Below are 14,728 nucleotides of genomic sequence, written 5' to 3'. Positions count from 1 at the left end.
ATACATAATAAATAAATAAATATTTTTTAAAAAAAGAAAACATGGAGAGGGAGAGAGAGAGAGAACAGGAAAGACCACACGAAACCCAGAGATCATGTGTTTATTCTCTGGGGGGCAGTTTAAATAGCCTGTGGGAGTAGTCTTGACCTTTCCTGGGGAGGAGTCACCATCTGGCGGCTTTCTCAGAGGTGGAGTTTGGATAGAGGCAACTCCCAGGGGAGGGAGCTTATTCACGAGCTGGGGTGAAGCCCTGAGCCAAATAGAGATAATGGAGACGTCTATAGGATGTTTGTTGTGGTACAATGGTCTTTTATCCTGTGACTTGTATTATTTTTAATAACATGCTGATTGGTCAGTAGTCAGGCAGGAAGTATAGGTGCAACAACCAGACAGGAAGTAGAGGCAGGGCTACAAGAACAGGAAAATTCTGGGAAGAGCAAAGCTCAGTCTACAGTCACAGACACAGAGGAAGCAAGATGTGACTGCCTCGCTGAAAAAGGTATCAAGCCACATGGCTAACACAGACAAGAATTATGGGCTAATATAAGTTATAACAGTTAATAAGGAGCCTGAACTAATAGGCCAATCAGTTTATAATTAATGTAGGCCTCTGTGCGTTTATTTGGGACTAAACAGATGTGGGACCTGGTGGGACAGAAACCTCTGTCACCAGGGTGTCTGTTGTAAAAGTTAGGCGTCACCGGATGTGTAAGTTTGTGGTTTCTGCCTTTATAAGCACAGGGCAAATATGACTAGGTGCTGCATTTTGAGAATCCTGAATCTCAGCTGCAGACCTGGTACCAGTATTTAATAAAGCCACTTATTAGTTAAAACTTTTTCAAGGTCATGGTGAATCTCTGAGTGAGCCCAGACCCACAACACCCTTCCTCCAGCTCCTCATCCCTATATAACCCTGCCATCTTGAGCAAAGGCTCTCTTTGCTCTCAGTCCTCTTCGGCCCCTCTCTTGGTGCTCCTCTCTCCACACCCCGCTCCCTTCTCCTCTCACAGCCCGCTTCAGTCTGCTGGCCATGTTTCTCTCTTGCTTCTCTCCCTGCTCTGGACTCTTCCACATGTCTCTGACTGTACTCCCCCTCATCGCTACAACACAACCCTTCCCAACCACAACTCAAAGCAGCCATTTCCTCTCTTTATACGCTGAGAATATGTTTTTGTTTTTTGCCAAAGCAGCCTTTGGACTCCTCTCAGTGTCTCCAAAGATTTCTAAATTTCAGGGTGGGGGGTAGAAAAATATTGGGGAGTCCCAGCAGAGCCTGGAAAATCGGGGTCCCTTCTTCTTAGTTTTGGGGTTCTTAGTTTCATCAGTAAAAGAATTTAAGAATAGACACAAATAGGCTGGAGGACAAGGAATGAACTCAAGCAGAAACTCAGGCCAATTTATTAGAACTTAAAAGGAGAACTCCGGGGCAGTCTGACTGTAAATACATCACAGCTGCCTGCAAGGAAGAGGAGAAAGGAAAAGAACAAAAGCGGCCCTGCTTGGAATAAAGCAGCATGAAGGTCAGCCACCTGGCGGCAGGCTGGGACACCAAGCTTTAGAACAAAAAGCTGGGAGGCACAGAACACTAGTTAGAAAGTTGAAAGTCCCTGGCCAGCTTAGAAGTGGTTACTGCATTGGGAGTTAGGCCTCAGAAAGGTGGGTAGATCAGCTGAAGCTCATGGAGGCCGGGAAAGACTAACGTCCCATCTCATGCTAGTCAGGCTGGAGGAATTCTCCACAAGGAGAGGGGGCTCAGTGTGCGTAGCATTTTCACATTCAACAGACTGGCTAAAGCCAGATCTCAGGGAGCGCAATCGCTTGACTCAATTTACTTACTAAAATGCAAACTTCATGGAGAAGCTCATGCACAGCCTAAAATAGAATGATATCCTCCCCGACCACAGGTCAACTGAACTGACCAAACCAAAGCTAAAGCAAGCCGGGCGATGGTGGCGCACGCCTTTAATACCAGCACTCGGGAGGCAGAGGCAGGCGGATCTCTGGGAGTTCGAGACCAGCCTGCTCTACGGAGCTAGCTCCAGGACAGGCTCCAAAGCCACAGAGAAACCTTATCTCGGAAAAAAACAAACAAACAACCAAAACAAACAAAAAAACAAAAACAAAAAAACAAAACAAAACAAAGCTAAAGCAGAAAGAAACCAGCAAGGGAATGCTGCTCCACATTGTGTGAAAACAGTTGTTCAGATAACCCTTTTTATTTTGGGCAGGTTTACATGGGGCATTAAGGCTAGAGAAGAGAGCAGATCCTCAGGAGAAAAAAATTACCAGCATTTGCAAATGTAACCTTAGAAATCCTATTGTTGCCTTGAACTCACAGAGATCCATCTGCATCTGTCTACCAAGTGCTGGGATTAAAGGCACATGCCTCCTTGCCTGGTCTTCAAGTTTTATCTTTCTGTATATGAAAATAAATGATAATAATAAAGGAACTTATCAGATTAAAAAAAAAGAAATCCTATTGTTTGGTATATTGTGGTAAAGCTTTGAACTCAAAGGACAAGTCCCATTAAAAAACAAAACCTAGTTCGATTCCCAGCAACCACATGGTGGCTCACAACCATCTGTAAAGAGGTCTGGCGCCCTCTTCTGGCCTTCAGGCATACACACAGACAGAAAATTGTATACATAATAAATAAATAAATATAAAAAACAAAACAAAACAACAACATCAAAAACCTCAAAAGAAACCTAATTTACTTCTGGCATTTTTTTTTTTAATTGCAACTGATAAGTGAATAGATGCCCCAAATCTGCTTGTCTTTCTGAGAATTTTCCTTTATGTTTAAGTTGTGTATCAGTGTGTGCATTTGCAAGTACGTGCCATTGCCTGAGGAAGCCAGAAATATCAGATCTCCTGGGCCCACAGTTATAGCTATTTTGAGGCACCCAGCATGGGTTCTTTGAATCGAACTTCGGTCCTCAGTAAGAGCAGTAAGTGCTCTTCACTGCTGAACCATCTCTAGCCCATGTTGTGAGAATTTCGACAAGACTAAAATCCCTTTAGAAACGGTGCTCCTCAGAGGTGCAGTCTTAGAAGTAGCTTATTCTCGTGTAGGGAGATGAGTTTTGAGAATTTGGAAGCAGACTCCTTAGGACTGGTAACCATGACAACGGATGGGCTTCCTGTAGGGGTCAGTATTCACTTCAGACTTATGAAACACAAGCACAATGTGACATGGAGTCATAAAATGTAAGCCACTTTATTGTACTATTGACCAAAAACCATTTTGGACTCTAAATTTAAAAACCATAGAAATGATAGCTAAAGCCTTAAAGCATAACCCTAACATAGATCATGCTCCAAATAACTATGGTGACTATTGAGAGATGCTTGAACTGTCAAAAGACATTTACTTGTACATGTCTCCAAGGATACAGTCTCCATCTTAGCATGTTAGCGAAGAGTAGATCAAAAACTGGATTCTTCTGGTTGATGGGACTATGGCCCCTTTAAGAACTCCGAAGTACTCTATCTTTCAAGGACACATAAAGTGATTTGCTCACACATAGGAAAATGAAATCTCTGGAAAACTCATTAGACTAGCAGTAATCTAGACCATTTTTAAAAAAACTGCAACTCATTTCTCCATATGGAAATTAAGGATTTCCTTCCTAGCACAGCATGAAACTGTTTAGGGGATACTGCAGGATATGAGGTTTGCAGGGTCCTTGTCAGGAGTGCTAGATCCGAGAGCAGGATTGGAGCAGATACAGAGTTTCGTCAGGAGCAGAGACGGGATAGTAAGGAAAGATTCATATGCACGGGAGGAAGAAACTAGAGCAAGGACGAAGTTCAGGAGCTCCAACAGCGACTGCACACAGAATCAGGGCTTTTATGGCCCATAGCCTTTAAGGGCTTTAAGGGATATTTACATAGCAGGCTCTCTGGCCTATGCTCGTCTGTCTGTCACATATAGTTCTAAATATGACTTCATGCTTCCCTTGTTTCATTAGCCTCTTAAGTCTCCACCAAGTGGTGTACAATTTTGGTATTATACTGAGTCATATGTCACCTTCAGACACTCTGGGATGCCAGTGTTTACAAAGTCTATCCAAAAGTATCAGAACTATGAATATTTTCACTATGCTAACATAAGCTAATGCTACTGTGGTACTAATGCCAGAACAATCCCCCGTAATAAAAAATGCTAAAGTGCAATATCTCCTTTGAATGTGGATGCAAAAATACTCAAGGAATGCCACAAACTAAATGCTGCAGCATTTTAAAAATATCATACAACCACGGTCAAGTGGGATTTACCTCAGGAATGAAAGGCTGGTTCAGCAGTGAAAATCCACAAATGTGGTATTCCACACCGGCAGAAATAACCAACAAGATCATACGATCATCTCAATGCCAAAAAGCAAAATCTTAATTTTTTTTCAAGGTATCCCTTCTAATTTTTTAAAAAATAATATTTTTACTGTTTGAGGAATTTTTATCAAAACAAGAATTTTCTAACCCAATTACATTTCCTTGACCAGTATCGATTCTGTTACTCATAACAGAACTGACATGGATCTCAAGCTGTTCCACAGTAAAGAAAGTTAAAGACAGAAACCCTCTGCCTTTTGTCGTCTGCTGAAAGCTCTTTTCCAAGCTCTGTAAAACATTACTTTGTTGTTGTATTTTACTTGTGTGTGTGTGTGTGTGTGTGTGTGTGTGTGTGTGTGTGTGTGTGTGTTTGCTGTTTTAAAATCAAGTAGCCTAGGACTGGAAAGATGACTCAGTGGTTAAGAGCACTGACTGGTCTTTCCTGAGTTCAATTACCAGCAACCACATGGTGGATTGCAACCATCCATAATGAGATCTGGTGCCCTCTTCTGGCCTGCAGGCATACATGCATTGAGAACACTGCATACTAATAAATACATTTTTTTTTTAAAAGAAAAATCAAGTAGTCTAAAACTAGCATTGTTTGCTAGACCTGGCATTTGCTCCATAAGGTTTAGTTTTCTTCCTTAAATTGGGTTACAAAACATTGCGTTTGTATGTGGTTTTTTCATACACCCTTTGCTATGCTTAGGCCCTAACCTCACCCTGCATAAACCTTCCCATTCCATAAATCAATAATTTTTAGTGACAAAAATCATTTCACAAAAATAAGAATAAAAAGGACTTTATTGACCTGTGTCTTAGTTAGGATTACTACTGCTGTGATGAAACACCATAAACTTGGGAAGGAAAGTGTTTATTTCACTCACAGTTCCGTGTAACACTTCATTATCAAAAACAGTGAGGACAGGAACTCAAGCAGGGAAGGAACTGAGAGGTAGGAGCTGATTCAGAGATCATGGTGGGTGCTGCTTACTGGCTTGTTCCTCATGACTTGCTCATCCTGCTTTCTTATAGAACCTAGGACCACCAACCCAGGTGTGGCAGCACCCACAATGAGCTGGGTCCTTCCTCATTGATCACTAATTAAGAAAACTCCTTAAAGCTGGATTTTATGGAGCCCCCCCCCAAGGCTTCCTCCTCTCTGATGGCTCTAGTTTGTGTCAAGTTTACACAGAATTAACCAGTACAACCTGATAAAGGTTATCTATGAGAAACCCACAACTGGCATCATACTCAAATACAAACCACTGAAATATTACTCCTTGTTCTTCTCCCAGAATATGTAACAAAATAAGGATGCAAATTTTATCACTGATATTTGATATTTCTCTGTAATATAAGACAAGAAAAAGGAATTAAAGCCATCTAGATTCCCAGATGATTTTTTTAATCCGATTTGTATGTAAAATGCGTATGAAATCACTCATAAAAGTTTCTTGCATTAGTAAGTGAGCAAAGCTTTGGTATATGAGATCAATATAAAAATTAGTTTTATTTCTATATACCTTCAACAGGAATCCAGAAATGAAAATAAGAAAAACAGCAAACATTAGTATCAAAAAGTAAAATAATTAGGAATAAATTTAATCAAGATATGCCAGGCTTTAATATTTAAAATTAGGGCAGTATTAGAAAACAGTGAGTAAGATCTAAATAATCTGTGAAATAGAGGGCTCAGTATCATTAAGATGTCTATTTTATCCAAATTTGTCTATATTTTTGTTATGGTTTGAATAGGAAGTGCTACCCAAAGACTCATGTTTTAACACATACTCCATGTCTGGTTCTGTTTCTAGAGGTTGTGGAACCTTTAAGAGATGGGACCTGGCTAGAAGAATTCAGTTTTGCGGAGTGGGTCATAAAAGAGTAATAGCCTAGCCCTTAATTCTGACTCAGCTTTCTATTTCTAGTACAAAGTCATGCTAACGATACTCTCCCATGCATTCCTGCAACCATGCTTCTCTTGCTATGGTGAACAAAGAAATCGCACGAAAACCGTAAAGTGACCTAGTTAGATGACAGATTCTTTGACTGCTCATCTTTCTCTCCTCAAAATCGAACCCCTTCCTCATACTCTCAATATGTCCCTTTTAAATAGCAACTCACAGATCTCAGTGAGACGATCCCAGTATCTCCCACTTGCAAGAGCAAGATACCTTTGGGTCCCTACCCTCTCCCTCATCTTGGTACATAGACTAGGTTAGACTAGACAAAGTCACACTGTTCGTGGATTTTTCTGTCCTGCCTGTCAGCTCCCAAATAACCACATGGAGAGTTCTGATTAATTATGAAAACTTGGCCAATAGCTTGGGCTTGTTTTTTTAGCCAACTCTTATGACTGAAATCAGCCCATTTCTGTTAATCTATGTGCTAGCCTGAGGTTCATCACCTCATCTATGTACTGTACATCCCGCTTTCCTGCTTCCTCTGTGTCTCCTCATATTTCTGTCCTTCTTCCCCACAGCGTCCTCTATGCCTGGAAATCCTCCTAGCTGTTGGCCATTCAGCGCTTTTTTTTTTTTTTTTTTTCGAGACAGGGTTTCTCTGTGGCTTTGGAGCCTGTCCTGGAACTAGCTCTGTAGACCAGGCTGGTCTCGAACTCCCAGAGATCCGCCTGCCTCTGCCTCCCGAGTGCTGGGATTAAAGGCGTGCGCCACCATCGCCCGGCCCATTCAGCTTTTTATTAAACCAACCAGAGTGACACTTCTTCACAGTGTACCAAAAGATTATTCCACAACATCCTACCATTCTTAAAAATTTATAAAATAAGAGAATTCCTTTGTTCTTTTTTTTTTCTTTTTAACCTTTAGGTCGTCTGTCATGCAATAAATACAGTGCAGCCTTCTCTCCTAATGCAGCGCCCCTCTAGACCTGAATGCAGGCTCACCAGCGTCTGGACCTTATTTCACATAACTTAGCTTCTTTCTGAGTTTGGGAGGGAAGACTTTCTCTTTTTCTCAAAGACCCTGCCATTCTGTATCTAGTCTAATGCTCCTGTACTTCAATGGCCACTCATGCCCTTCCTCCATGTTCACAAAGAGCTTTCGCCTCCCTCCCTCCCTCCCTCCCTCCTTCCCTCCCTCCCTCTGTCTTTCTCTCTCTTCATAATGATCATTCTGAAAGGCAATTTCACATAAGCTCCTTTTCAAAACCAACTAACTTTCTGTTCTGCTACTTAAAAATTTGGGAGTCCCATGTGGGATGTCATATGTTACCCAGGAAATTGGGTCCTCTCTTGAAATTTTTGTCTCATTAATAAAATAATTTAATTACAAACTCAGAAGTAAGCTTGGAGACAGTTTTATTAGATGTTAAAAGGAAAACCACAGGGTAGGCAAGCTGTCAATTTTGGTAATTGCCCAGAAGGAGACAGAGAAAAAGAAGAGAGAGCCATGCAATTTGTAAATAGGCACATGGCGGGGAAGAGAGCTTCAGAGAAACAGTGGAAGCATACTTAGGCTCTGGTCAGCACCCAGAAGCAAGGCATTAAAAACAGAAAGGAAAAGCAGTTCAGAAAAGTGGTCAGAGTTAAGTCAGCTGCATGGCTGTGGCTGCATAGCAACTGTGCTAGGGGCAGGCTTTCCAGTGCCTAAATATAACCTCTCAAGTATGGCTATCCATGGCCAATACTACCCAAGATTATCATAACAAGTTTTATATACTTCATGCATTTGATTTTAAAGGGCAGGAGATTAATGCTACTAGTTCCATAAATCTACCATTCTGTGAGATGAGGATTACGAATAAGGACTCTGACTGGGTACACTGGCAGCAATGGAAGAGTGAGAAGCCTCGAGTGCTGATTAATATCTCCCAATGAGATGTCATTGACTGGAGTCTTCTTGGCTCCCCTCAAGGAAAAGATTCTCACTCAGAGTTAAGATGGAAACAGTATAGTTTGAATGGAACTGTAGAAATCAGTGCTCCTGCTAACAAACCTATCCAATGGCATGGAGCTGGGATGCCAAGTCCCATCATACAATTTGGTAATTTAATTCAAACTAACTTGTGGAAAATGGCAAGCGCCTTCTACCATCTTAAGGCTTGGGAAGGAAAGCTAAACATTAAGGATGATAAGTTCACTCTGCCTTTTAGATTCAATCAAAGCTATCCTTTCATGGCGTGTGTACCACTGCCTTACTTACTACTGAAAGGGCCTGTACAACGACACTCTAATAACTATAGCATCGCTAGTGAACACTGTAGCCTCCATACTGTGTCAATTCTAGTATGTTTCTAAACCTGACCTTTGAAAGGTTATATATTCTTAGAGCAAAAGCAGCAATCTGGATACCAGTGAAGGTGTCAAGGCCATGGCAAGACCCTCCTGTGATGATTCTGGTGAGCAGCTTGCTGGAAGAACAGTAAAAGGAACATGTCAGATGGTTGGATTGGCTATTGCAGTTATGATGGGAATCATTGCATTGAGGGCTATGGCAGCAACATCTGGAGTGGGGCTTCATAAAGGAGTTCAAAAGGCTGAGATCGTAGGAGACTGGCATACACTTTCAACAGAACTTCGGACTGGGCAAAACTGCATTGATAATGAGATAGTGAATGCGTTAGCTGAGTTAGGCAAGCTGTTATATTGTTAGGGGATCAGTTAGTCATATTGAAGAGCAGATAAAATTAAAATGTGATAGGAATGCTTTTTCTTATTGTAGTCTGTGTTACACCTTTAATGTTTAATGGAAGCAAGTATGATTGGGATAAGGCTAAAATGCATTTGATGGTGAAAGACCCCTGGAGTTGGGAGACTCTCACTCAAGTCTCGAGATAACACTACCCTCCAGGAACTCACGAGAGACCATCCTTGCTGCAGTCACACGAGGTTTATTGACAGGAGCCAGCCCTCTGGGGCCGAGACTCATATCCCACGCAGGGGAGGAGTTCAACCCCAAGTAGCTGGGAGAGGAAGTATTTAGGGGAAGAAACCACAACCCAAAAGGGTGTAGGGAGGGCGTCCTTGGAAAATTCCAGAAATACCAGTGATCATTGAAAAATTCTGAAAATACCAGCGATAATCACGAGGGGGTAACTCCCCGTTTCTCAAGATTATTCTCAAGATTATAATCTAACTTTATGGCCAGCTAGTTCCTGGAACAGAGTCACTGAACTGGCTAACCTAGATTTTTGATTCTTCTCCCCCTGCTTAGATTTTTGGCTCTATTTTTTTTCTGCTAGATTTTTGGCTCTATTTTTTTCTCCGGGTCTTTCAATGGGTCACCCTAATTTCTCTCAAATGGCTTATGATTTACAGAAAGAATTAAGGAAACTTTTGCAAAGAAATTGCCTGATGTGATAGGAATGGCTGTTATGGAAGGTCTTACAGATGGCACTGCATCATTCAAACCAATGAATCACTTTAATAGGTTTCTTATTCTAGCAGGTGTTGCTCTTGTTCTAGCCATAGTAACTTTATTGGCTTTAAAATGTGCTTTGATCTACTTACATAAGATTGTAAAACAGAAGACTAGGGAAAGGCCGTATGTACTGTGAGGTTACATTATTAATTTCTGTGTAAAGTTAAGGGGGATCTGTGGGAGCATTCCCACTGGGCTATATTTGGTCTGGCTCCAGAGTGCTAGCACCTAGCCCTAGTCCATATTTTGTTTAACAGATCCCTTTTGTTTTTCTTGGTGCCCTATGTAAATCTTGTCTGAGACTTTCCCAAAGGTGCAAAGCCTATGCAAAACTTAGAAAATAACCCAGAAAACTGTGGTATTTTCTTATCCAGAATTTGCACTTGGCATTGTTCCTTTGGAAGCTTGGTCAGGTTGTTTTGAAGACATGGAAATCAACGTGCTAAAGTGTAAATGGGAGAACAATAAAAGAAGCCCTGACTGAAGGGAAGCAGTTCAATCTTAGGGACAGATCCACCCTACAGACAAGCAAGGCTACATTCATTCTTCCAAGGACCCGCATGAACACTGTCAAGCTTGGAGGCCAGTACTTTTACATCCCCATAGTCCCTTGAAACAGATGTTTTTTAAAAATGATTTTAATTTAATTTTATTTTTTTGAGACAGGGTAGCTCCGGCTGTCCTGGAACTCACTCCACAGACCAGACTGGCCTTGAACTCACAGAGGTCCACTGGTCTCTTCCTCCCAAGTGCTGGGATTAAAGGCGTGCACCGCTTTGCCCCATGCTCTTGAAAGTTTTAAATGAAATTTCTATCCACACTGCCTTCTTGTTTTTGAAGAACTAGGCAAGTCAAGCTTAAAATTCATATTGCACTGCAAATAGAAAACCTTGATGAAGCAGGATGTTTTGGTGGACACATACTTACTAAAAACAAAGCAGCGTGACAACTGCGGAATGAAGAGCAGAGGGTACAGGAGTCCAGCCACATATTCCTGGCCAGTGAGTTTTCACCTGGGCGCCAAAGCTATTTCCTAGGGAAAGAACCATCTTTTCAACCAGTGATGCTGACGCACTGAGTGCTCAGACAAACAAGAAAGAGTTTCATTCTTATTAAATACAAAAAGTAACTTGAAATGGATCAAACACCCAAACATAAAGCTATTAGAAAGAAACACTGGTGCAACTGTTCATGGAGTTGGGTTAGAAACTATTTAATTAGAAAAAAAGATTATTAGTTTATTTTATGGGTATGAGTGTTTTACCTGCATGTATGTATGCATACCACATGTATTTCTGGTGTCTGAGGACAGAAGAAGGCAGTGGATCCCCTGGAACTGGAGTGATAGATGGTTGTAGAACACCACGTAGAAGCTTAGAACTGAGCATGTTCCTCATCAAGAGCTACACATACTCTCTCTCTTTTTATTATTATTATTTCTTTTTAAAGGGCTTCTATTTATCTTTTGTGGGAGCCAGCCATGATAAGCTAAGTATGGGCAGGTCACCCAAAGGAAGTTCTTTATATACAACCACTATCACCTGTCAGAATAGGACTTGGCCATCGATAAATTTAAATGGAGGCCGAGTCTCAGTAGTTTACCCTGAAGCAATACCTGGCTACAGGAAGAACTACAAGCTGGGATTACTTGACCCCCACCCCAAAACAGACCATCCAAAGGAAATGCCTAACATTCTAACCACTGTAGATAGGACCACCTGCCAGAACACACTCACCATGACACCCCTAGACAAATGTCAGCCACAGGGGTCCTAAACCTCAGAAACCCCTCACCCCCACCTTTACTACTACAAAAACCCAATTCTAACTGAGTTCGGGGCTCTCTGTTTATTCCAATATGTTGGACACGCGGAGAGACTGAGTTTGCAAACTTGCTTAAAATAAAGGCTTTTTGCTTTTACATACGGGACTCCTTCTCCTTGTTGGCTTTTTGCGGGGACTTCACAGATTTGGGCATAACATTTATTATTGTTTTATTTTTAATAATATAGTTTAATTACAACATTTCTCCCTTCTCTTCCCTCCCCAAAAATTCTTTCACATACCCCTCCTTGCTTTCTTCAAATTCATGTCCATGTTTTTCATTAATTGTTATTGCATACATATATGTATATGCATATATATTACTAAATATAGCCAGTTAAGTCTGTATAGTGTTACTTGTATGTATGTTTTCAGGGATGACCATTTTGCAATGGACAACAAATTTCTGTGCTCTTTTCCGGGGAGGGACAGTTCTCTTGCATCCAGCTTTCCTCAGTAAGAAGAACAAGTACTCTTAACGAATGAGCTGTTTTTCCCGATACTGTACTTAAATTGGACATTGTAATCCTAAGGGGAAAAGGAAAAAAAAAGTGACAGATCCATCCTGGTCAAAACTGCAGATTTTCTGTGATTAACAGGGTCTGTGTATCTTGGGATAGCCTGGAGTTCCTGACTTCTTCCCCAGCCTGCCAAGTGCTAGGATTAAAGTTGTGTATCATGATGCCAGGCTAGAAGCAAAAACTTTGTATTTTAAAGCACGCTATTGGAAAAGTAAAAGTATTGCTCAAAGAATTGGAAAAACCAAAAAAAAATAAATAAATAAAAAAAAAAAAAAGAATTGGAAAAACCATTTGGAAATCATTTATCTGAGATGGGTCTTACATCCAGAATGTGTAAAGAACTCTTACAGGTCAGCATCAAGACGCTAACAACCTAGTTTTAAAAGGGCCAACGGACTTAACCTTAGAACTTTCTCCAAGTAGATGAACAGTGAACCATAGGTGCTGGAGAGGACACTTAACTACCACTGATCATTAACGAATTTGCCATGAAGACAACGATTGTTATTCTTTCGGTCCTTGCCCTAGCCATGCCCACTCCTTTTAACTTCTGACCTTGCCCGCCATTGCCCTCTCTCCCTGTTTCTTCTCCTGGTGTACACACGGGGCTTTGCCTCTGTCCTTCTCTCTCTCTCTCTCTCTCTCTCTCTCTCTCTCTCTCTCTCTCCCTTTCTCTCTTTTTCTCCTTTTTAATAAACATTTATGGCTATTTCCTGTGTTTATATGTCTGTTACGGCCGCCACCACCAGTGTGGCCCGTGCCCTCCTGCTGGTGGGAAGCTGTAGCCGCTTTTCTCATGGCGGGCTCCGCCAGCCTGCCCAGGGATATTTTTTAAGAGTAACAAATGGTGCCGTGACTTGGATGATTCGTGCGCCCCGGACTTCTACCCGGGCTGGAGTTCTGACTTTAGGCGCTGGCCGGGACTCTGAGTTCCCTCCCGGGGCAGAATCAGGACCTGAGTATCTTCTCTTCAACGACCACGTGTTCCATCTGCCTGGATGCAGCTCCTCCAAACAACAAATCAACTAATCGTGAGTGCCCCCATCTCGGCCAGTTTAACCATCTCTTTTAACCTAAGGGATTGACCGTTGAGCTCCTGGCAACCCTTCACATTTTTAGGGATGGGGGACCTCCAACCGCGGGATTTCAGGGCCTCAGTTGTTCCCTTCGCTGGCATTCAATCCAGCTTGTCTCCTGTGCTAAGCCTGTGCCTGAGACGGCTGGCCTTAGGCAGCCCCTCAGCCCACCCGCGCCTGGAGGCCCAGAGCCTCCAGTCCTCTCTCTTTTTCTTTTTTCATTCTTTTTCTTCCTTCTTTTCGTCGTAACAGCTGCTATGGTGCAGCACGCCGCTACGGTGCGGCCTGATCTAGGCTGGATCCTTCCTGCCTGCGAGTCGATTCAGCTAGGTTATAGCCCCCCCCATGGAATCGGACGCCTTTTCATAGGGCCCGGGGGTTTGTGCCATCTGCATCTCGCCTTAACGGGGAGCCATTCTCGTTGTAGATTTGAGGTGCCACGGTTTTTGCGGGTGTTTGCACGGCCTTGACCATGGGAGCCAAGCCATCCAGACCTATCACTCCGGCCTCATCCTTTAATGCCTTACACTTATCCCTCTCTGTCCAAATAAATGGCCCCATTAAACTATACACAGCCATTTTTCAGTTCCAGCCTTTTGCCCCTTCCCTGTGCGGCTTTTATTGTGGCATTGCGGGCTCTCTAACAGAGCAGACTACACGTGGCGGTCGCCATCTTGGCTAAAGGCCAGATGGGTCAGGTGACTTTTTCTGCCATCTTGGCTGAGGGCCAGACCACGTGACCACACTCCCCCGGTTTTACCCTGCCTCTTCACTTGGTTTTCACTAAACTCCTCATGCTAACTGTTAAATGTGTTTTGAGCAATGGTTAAATGCCTTTGACAGGGCCCATCAGAGGCGTCCACATTGCCCAATTCTTGTTTACTCTTTCTACGTATAATAATTATTTATTATATCTCATTTCAGACTACAAAACGTGAGTCTTATATTTTAAACTGGTATGTACCTTTAAGTCTCTTAAGCTGTTCTCTACCATTGTCAGTTCTGCCACTAACCTTATATTACGAGCAATTCTTTCCCTCTATCTGCCTTTTTACAAATGTAAATCTTACCTGCTGAGAGCCAGTGTGGTCAAGCTCAGAACCAACTTTCCAAACAAATTCTATACTATAGTTATACCTAATAAACAGCCCTCAACTGCTCAGAGATCTGGGGAATGTGATATTTAAGTATTTAATTATTAAAAACTTTTCACAACAACAAAAAAGAGACAGGTTGGCTCCTAGCAGCAGCTCTCTGCTCACTCCAAAGAAGACAGAAGACAGAAGCGTGCAGAACAATGTCCTTCTGCATTTCGCTTTGACTGCAGAGCGCTGACCATTGGCCAACCCTGCCTTTCGTCTAAAGTAAAGACCTCTCTAAACGTGGATGGAATCACTGGAATCAACAGCCTAGCTGCTCAGGTCAGGGTAGGCCTGTCTTCCTACAGATTTCTTAGCCCACAGGATCTTCTGTAGCCTGGCAGGCCCTGTGCTAAACAGCAAAGTTCAAGTGCAACCTTCCGCGACCATGGAGGACCCAAAAAGAGTAGCTCTGGGTGCCAACCAAGTAAGTTCTCTGTCATTT

Source organism: Microtus ochrogaster, chromosome 8, assembly GCF_000317375.1.
Source record: "Microtus ochrogaster isolate Prairie Vole_2 chromosome 8, MicOch1.0, whole genome shotgun sequence".
Taxonomy (NCBI): domain Eukaryota; kingdom Metazoa; phylum Chordata; class Mammalia; order Rodentia; family Cricetidae; genus Microtus; species Microtus ochrogaster.
The sequence above is the reverse complement of the archived record's forward strand: the minus strand, read 5'-3'. Positions refer to the sequence as shown.